A 6,135-nucleotide genomic window follows, 5' to 3' on the forward strand; every position below is an offset into this window, starting at 1 on the left:
ACCTTCTTCTGTATGAACCGAGTTACGTTGATTAGCCATTCAGTAGTGAAATTTGTTTGCGATACAGCTTTTTTGGGGAAAATTGGTCGGTAGCTGTAACTATGGTCAAGGACAATATATGTCCTTTACGGTCCACTGGGTAAATGTGGTTCCTGCCCAGCCACACCAGCAACTTGGCCAGGTGACGCCGCTTCCGCCTCCACATTCTCACGCCGTTGGTCCTGCGACAATGTCCGCCTCTACCTCCTCATCCTCCACCTTGTCCTCAGCCTGCACTGTAGGGACAAGTCACAGTGCTCCTCCAGCATACCACATGTGCAGGGCACAGCTGTGTCACATTGTTTGCCTGGGTGGAGTCACACAGGGGAGAAACAGCTCTGTGTCCTTCATGAAGAAATTGAATCCTGGCTTTCTCCACGACAACTCAAAATCGGAACCATGGTGACCGACAACGGGAACGGATGGCGCTGCGTCAAGGAGGGCCGAGCCATGTGCTCTGCATGGCACACGTGTTCAATCTGGTTGTCAAGCGGCTCCTGAAGTCTTCCACCCATCTGCAAGAAATCCTAAAAAGAGATCTTGTGCAGCCTTACCACATTTTTATCCAAATGGCCAGTAAACTTTGCATGCACTCGTACACCGCAAAGCACACCCTCCTTGAGCTGCAGCGGCAGAATGGCACCCCCCAACATAGGCTGACATGTGATGTTTCCACCCGTTGGAATTCCACCCTCCATAAGCTGGACCGACTATACGAACAGAGAAAGGTCATAAACAATTTCTTGATGATCCAAGCAGACAGGATTACTCCCCTGTGTAACTTCAATGTCAGCCAGTGGCAGCTCATGCGCGATACCTGCCGTTTGCTCAGGCCTTTTGAGGAGGCCATGTTATTTGTCAGTCGCCAGGACTACGGGATGAGTGATGTCATTCCACTCCTTCATGTCCTGGAACAGATGCTGGTAAATCTGGCTGCTCAGGAAACTGGAGACATGGCACCTAGAAAATGACGGCAGAGTTTGGTACATTTGTCTGTCAAGATCTCTGTTTACAGTCAGTGAACGGGAACATCATTTATCGCAAGGATATGCAAACACCTACCGATGGGGTTTTAACCCCCAGAAGTAGGTCATCGACACAAAGGAGCAGTCATTTTTACAGCTCGAGGTTTCCTTCCAGAAGCTTGACCTCTGCACGTCAACGGTCTGCATTGCGAAGCTTGTCTAAAATAAAAATCCTGCAGTGCACCCCCTTGGAGGAAACTCTTGATCCGGCACAGGCTGCTTTGCTCCTTCAAAAACACCTGACTCTGTACAGTGTGACACCGATGTATAATTTCTCATACACCAGACTGAAAGAGTATTCCAAGCACCTGTCTGCCCACATAGCCACCGAGAAGAAGGGTCTTGCCATTGAAGTGGGCTCAGAGCTGAAGCTACAGTGCCTTGCAAAAGTATTCACCCCCCCTTGACTTTTTTGGTATTTTGGTGCCTCACAACCTGGAATTAACATGGATTGTTTGAGGATTTGCATCATTTAATTTACAGAACATGCCCACAACTTTGAAGATGTTTGTTTTTTATTGTGAAGCAAACAACAAATAGGACAAATTAACAAAAAAGTCAATGTGCATAACTATTCACCCCCCTAAAGTCAATACTTTGTAAAGCCACCTTTTGTGTCAATCACAGCTCCAAGTCGCTTTGGATAAGTCTCTATGAGCTTACCACATCTTACCACTGGGATTTTTGCCCATTCTTCCTTGCAAAACTGCTCCAGCTCCTTCAAGTTGAATGGTTTGCACTTGTGAACAGCAATCTTTAAGTCTGACCACAGATTTACAGTTGTATTGAGATCTGGGCTTTGACTAGTCCATTCCAACACATTTATATGTTTCCCCTTAAACCACTCAAGTGTTGCTTTAGCAGTGTGTTTGGGGGTCATTGTCCTGCTGGAAGGTGACTCTCCGTCCTAGCCTCAAATCACAGAGTGGTAAAGGTTTTGTTCAAGAACATCGCTGTATTTAGCACCATCCATCTTTCCCTCAGCTCTGACCAGTTTGTTTCCCAGTCCCATCCCCCCAGCATGATGCTGCCACCACCATGTTTCACGGTCGGGATGGTGTTCTTTGGGTGATGTAATGTGTTGGGTTTGCGCCAGACATAGCGTTTTCTTTGATGGCCGAAAAGTTCAATTTTAGTCTCATCAGACCAGAGCACCTTCCTCCATACATTTTGGGAGTCTCCCACATGCCTTTTCGCACACTCACAACGTGCCTTTTTGTTTTTTGCTGAAAGTAATGGCTTTCTTCTGGCCACTCTGCCATAAAGACAAACTTTATGGAGCGTACGGCTTGTTGTCGTTCTATGTACAGATACTCCAGACTCTGCTGTGGAACTCTGCAGCTCCTCCAGGGTTACCTTAGGTCTCTGTGCTGCCTCTCTGATTAATTGCCCATGAGTTTTGGTGGGCATCCGTCTCTTGGCAGGTTTGCTGTTGTGCCATGTTCTTTCCATTTGGTTATTATAGATTTGATGGTGCTCCTAGGGATCATCAAAGATGGTTGGATATTTTTTTATTACCTAACCCTGACTTGTACGTCTCAACAACATTGTCCCTTACTTGTTTGGAGAGTTCCTTGGTCTTCATGGCAGTGTTTAGCCTCTTGCTTAGGTGTTGCAGCCTCTGGGGCCTTTCAAAAAAGGTGTGTATATGTAATGACAGATTATGTGACACTTAGATTGCATACAGATAGACATAATTTCACTAATTATGTGGCTTCTGAAGGTAATGGTTGCACCAGAGCTTTTTATGGGCTTCCTAAGAAAGGGGGTTAATACATAGGCACGTGACAATTTTCTGTTTTCTATTTCTAAAAAATAGTTTTATTTATATATTTTTCTCTTTTCACTTCACCAACTTAGACTATTGTGTTCTGATTCATCACATAAAATTCAGATTAACAAAACATTGAATTTAAGGCTGTAATGTAACAAAATACGAAAAAAGTCAAGTCACTGTAAAAAACAAATTTTCATGTTTACCTGGACTCAAAGGAAAGGACAGAGATCCACTGGCTGTGCTCATACAGATTTTATCCAAGCCTCCACTCACGAAGGCAAGCACAGAGGACTGTGTGGATTGTGTGGACAGGTTGGCTCTGCAGGACGTACACAGAGGATGATCTATTGGAGGTGTTACCAGAGACATTTACTTGCCTCCCACTATTCCTGTATAACGGCTCCGAGACGCTCACGGCTATCGTAGGGATGTGATTCCAAAGAAACTTTGACTGTTTCGGTAAGCTGGTGATCAGTTCTCAGGACCTTACGTGGCTAGCAGCGATGTGGACCGGGTATGACGTGTCTGGATCAGTGTCAGCCAAAGGACGAGGTCACGTTGGAGGAAGTGGACAATTTATTCCAATGTCTTTCCTCGCATTTCTTCAGACACTTTAGAATCCACTCATCAGCAACCCAGCTCGTCAAGGTGATGGCATCTGTAGCATCAGTGCATTGTAAAGGAAAAGGAAGTTCCTCAGTAAGGACTACCTAATCAGAGTGCTGGGATTCATCAAGGAGCTGGCCATCAATAACATCCAGTATTGAACACATGGACGACTCTGATCTCGGCCCTTGTCCACAATGTTTGGGACCCCCCGGACGTCTTACATGTCTTAGACATGATCCCTGCAGTGCTTACTACATGTTTATAATGCTTCTTACCATTATGTTGTTGATAAGTGCAAGATGATGCATCTGGGGCGTAAAAACTCAAGAGCAGAATATAAATTCAGTGATACAGTCCTAACCTCAGTATCAGTATCTCAGTATCTTGTATCAATGCTTGGGTGTATAGGGAGAGGCATTACCAGTAGAAAGAGGGAGGTGCTCATGCCGCTCTACAGAGCACTAGTGAGACCTCATTTGGAGTATTGTGCTCAGTACTGGAGACCATATCTCCAGAAGGATATTGATACTTTGGAGAGAGTTCAGAGAAGAGCTACTAAACTAGTACATGGATTGCAGGACAAAACTTACCAGGAAAGGTTAAAGCACCTTAACATGTATAGCTTGGAAGGAAGACGAGACAGAGGGCATATGATCAAGGTAAAAGAGGAGAGAATATTTAAAAGAAGAAAAACTGCTACAAGAGGACATAGTTTTAAATTACAGGGAGTGCAGAATTATTAGGCAAGTTGTATTTTTGAGGATTAATTTTATTATTGAACAACAACCATGTTCTCAATGAACCCAAAAAACTCATTAATATCAAAGCTGAATATTTTTGGAAGTAGTTTTTAGTTTGTTTTTAGTTTTAGCTATTTTAGGGGGATATCTGTGTGTGCAGGTGACTATTACTGTGCATAATTATTAGGCAACTTAACAAAAAACAAATATATACCCATTTCAATTATTTATTTTTACCAGTGAAACCAATATAACATCTCAACATTCACAAATATACATTTCTGACATTCAAAAACAAAACAAAAACAAATCAGTGACCAATATAGCCACCTTTCTTTGCAAGGACACTCAAAAGCCTGCCATCCATGGATTCTGTCAGTGTTTTGATCTGTTCACCATCAACATTGCATGCAGCAGCAACCACAGCCTCCCAGACACTGTTCAGAGAGGTGTACTGTTTTCCCTCCTTGTAAATCTCACATTTGATGATGGACCACAGGTTCTCAATGGGGTTCAGATCAGGTGAACAAGGAGGCCATGTCATTAGATTTTCTTCTTTTATACCCTTTCTTGCCAGCCACGCTGTGGAGTACTTGGACGCGTGTGATGGAGCATTGTCCTGCATGAAAATCACGTTTTTCTTGAAGGATGCAGACTTCTTCCTGTACCACTGCTTGAAGAAGGTGTCTTCCAGAAACTGGCAGTAGGACTGGGAGTTGAGCTTGACTCCATCCTCAACCCGAAAAGGCCCCACAAGCTCATCTTTGATGATACCAGCCCAAACCAGTACTCCACCTCCACCTTGCTGGCGTCTGAGTCGGACTGGAGCTCTCTGCCCTTTACCAATCCAGCCACGGGCCCATCCATCTGGCCCATCAAGACTCACTCTCATTTCATCAGTCCATAAAACCTTAGAAAAATCAGTCTTGAGATATTTCTTGGCCCAGTCTTGACGTTTCAGCTTGTGTGTCTTGTTCAGTGGTGGTCGTCTTTCAGCCTTTCTTACCTTGGCCATGTCTCTGAGTATTGCACACCTTGTGCTTTTGGGCACTCCAGTGATGTTGCAGCTCTGAAATATGGCCAAACTGGTGGCAAGTGGCATCTTGGCAGCTGCACGCTTGACTTTTCTCAGTTCATGGGCAGTTATTTTGCGCCTTGGTTTTTCCACACGCTTCTTGCGACCCTGTTGACTATTTTGAATGAAACGCTTGATTGTTTCGATGATCACGCTTCAGAAGCTTTGCAATTTTAAGAGTGCTGCATCCCTCTGCAAGATATCTCACTATTTTTGACTTTTCTGAGCCTGTCAAGTCCTTCTTTTGACCCATTTTGCCAAAGGAAAGGAAGTTGCCTAATAATTATGCACACCTGATATAGGGTGTTGATGTCATTAGACCACACCCCTTCTCATTACAGAGATGCACATCACCTAATATGCTTAATTGGTAGTAGGCTTTCGAGCCTATACAGCTTGGAGTAAGACAACATGCATAAAGAGGATGATGTGGTCAAAATACTCATTTGCCTAATAATTCTGCACGTAGTGTAGAGGGGCAAAGGTTTAAAAGTAATATAAGGAAGTATTACTTTACTGAGAGAGTAGTGGATGCATGGAATAGCCTTCCTGCAGAAGTGGTAGCTGCAAATACAGTGAAGGAGTTTAAGCATGCATGGGATAGGCATAAGGCCATGCTCCATATAAGATAGGGCCAGGGGCTATCCATAGTATTCAGTATATTGGGCAGACTAGATGGGCCAAATGGTTCTTATCTGCCGACACATTCTATGTTTCTATGTTACAGCAGCTGTGAGACCTGCACATACTAAGGCTTATTTATGAAGATTTTTGGGTGTTGCCTGTACTAACCAGCTGTGATTGTGTAGCCTGCACTGTAGGAATGAGCTGTAGTCGGCTTGTTTGCTAGACTGTCCTCCAGTTATCAAC

The 6,135-nt window shown here is 44.1% G+C and overlaps 1 pseudogene; it reads left to right on the plus strand.

Annotated features, from left to right (window-relative positions):
• Positions 1-1,087: 1,087 nt before the first annotated feature.
• LOC120981484 lies at positions 1,088-3,608 on the plus strand (annotated as a pseudogene).
• The last annotated feature ends 2,527 nt before the right edge of the window (positions 3,609-6,135 follow it).

This window comes from Bufo bufo, chromosome 1, assembly GCF_905171765.1.
Source record: "Bufo bufo chromosome 1, aBufBuf1.1, whole genome shotgun sequence".
Taxonomy (NCBI): domain Eukaryota; kingdom Metazoa; phylum Chordata; class Amphibia; order Anura; family Bufonidae; genus Bufo; species Bufo bufo.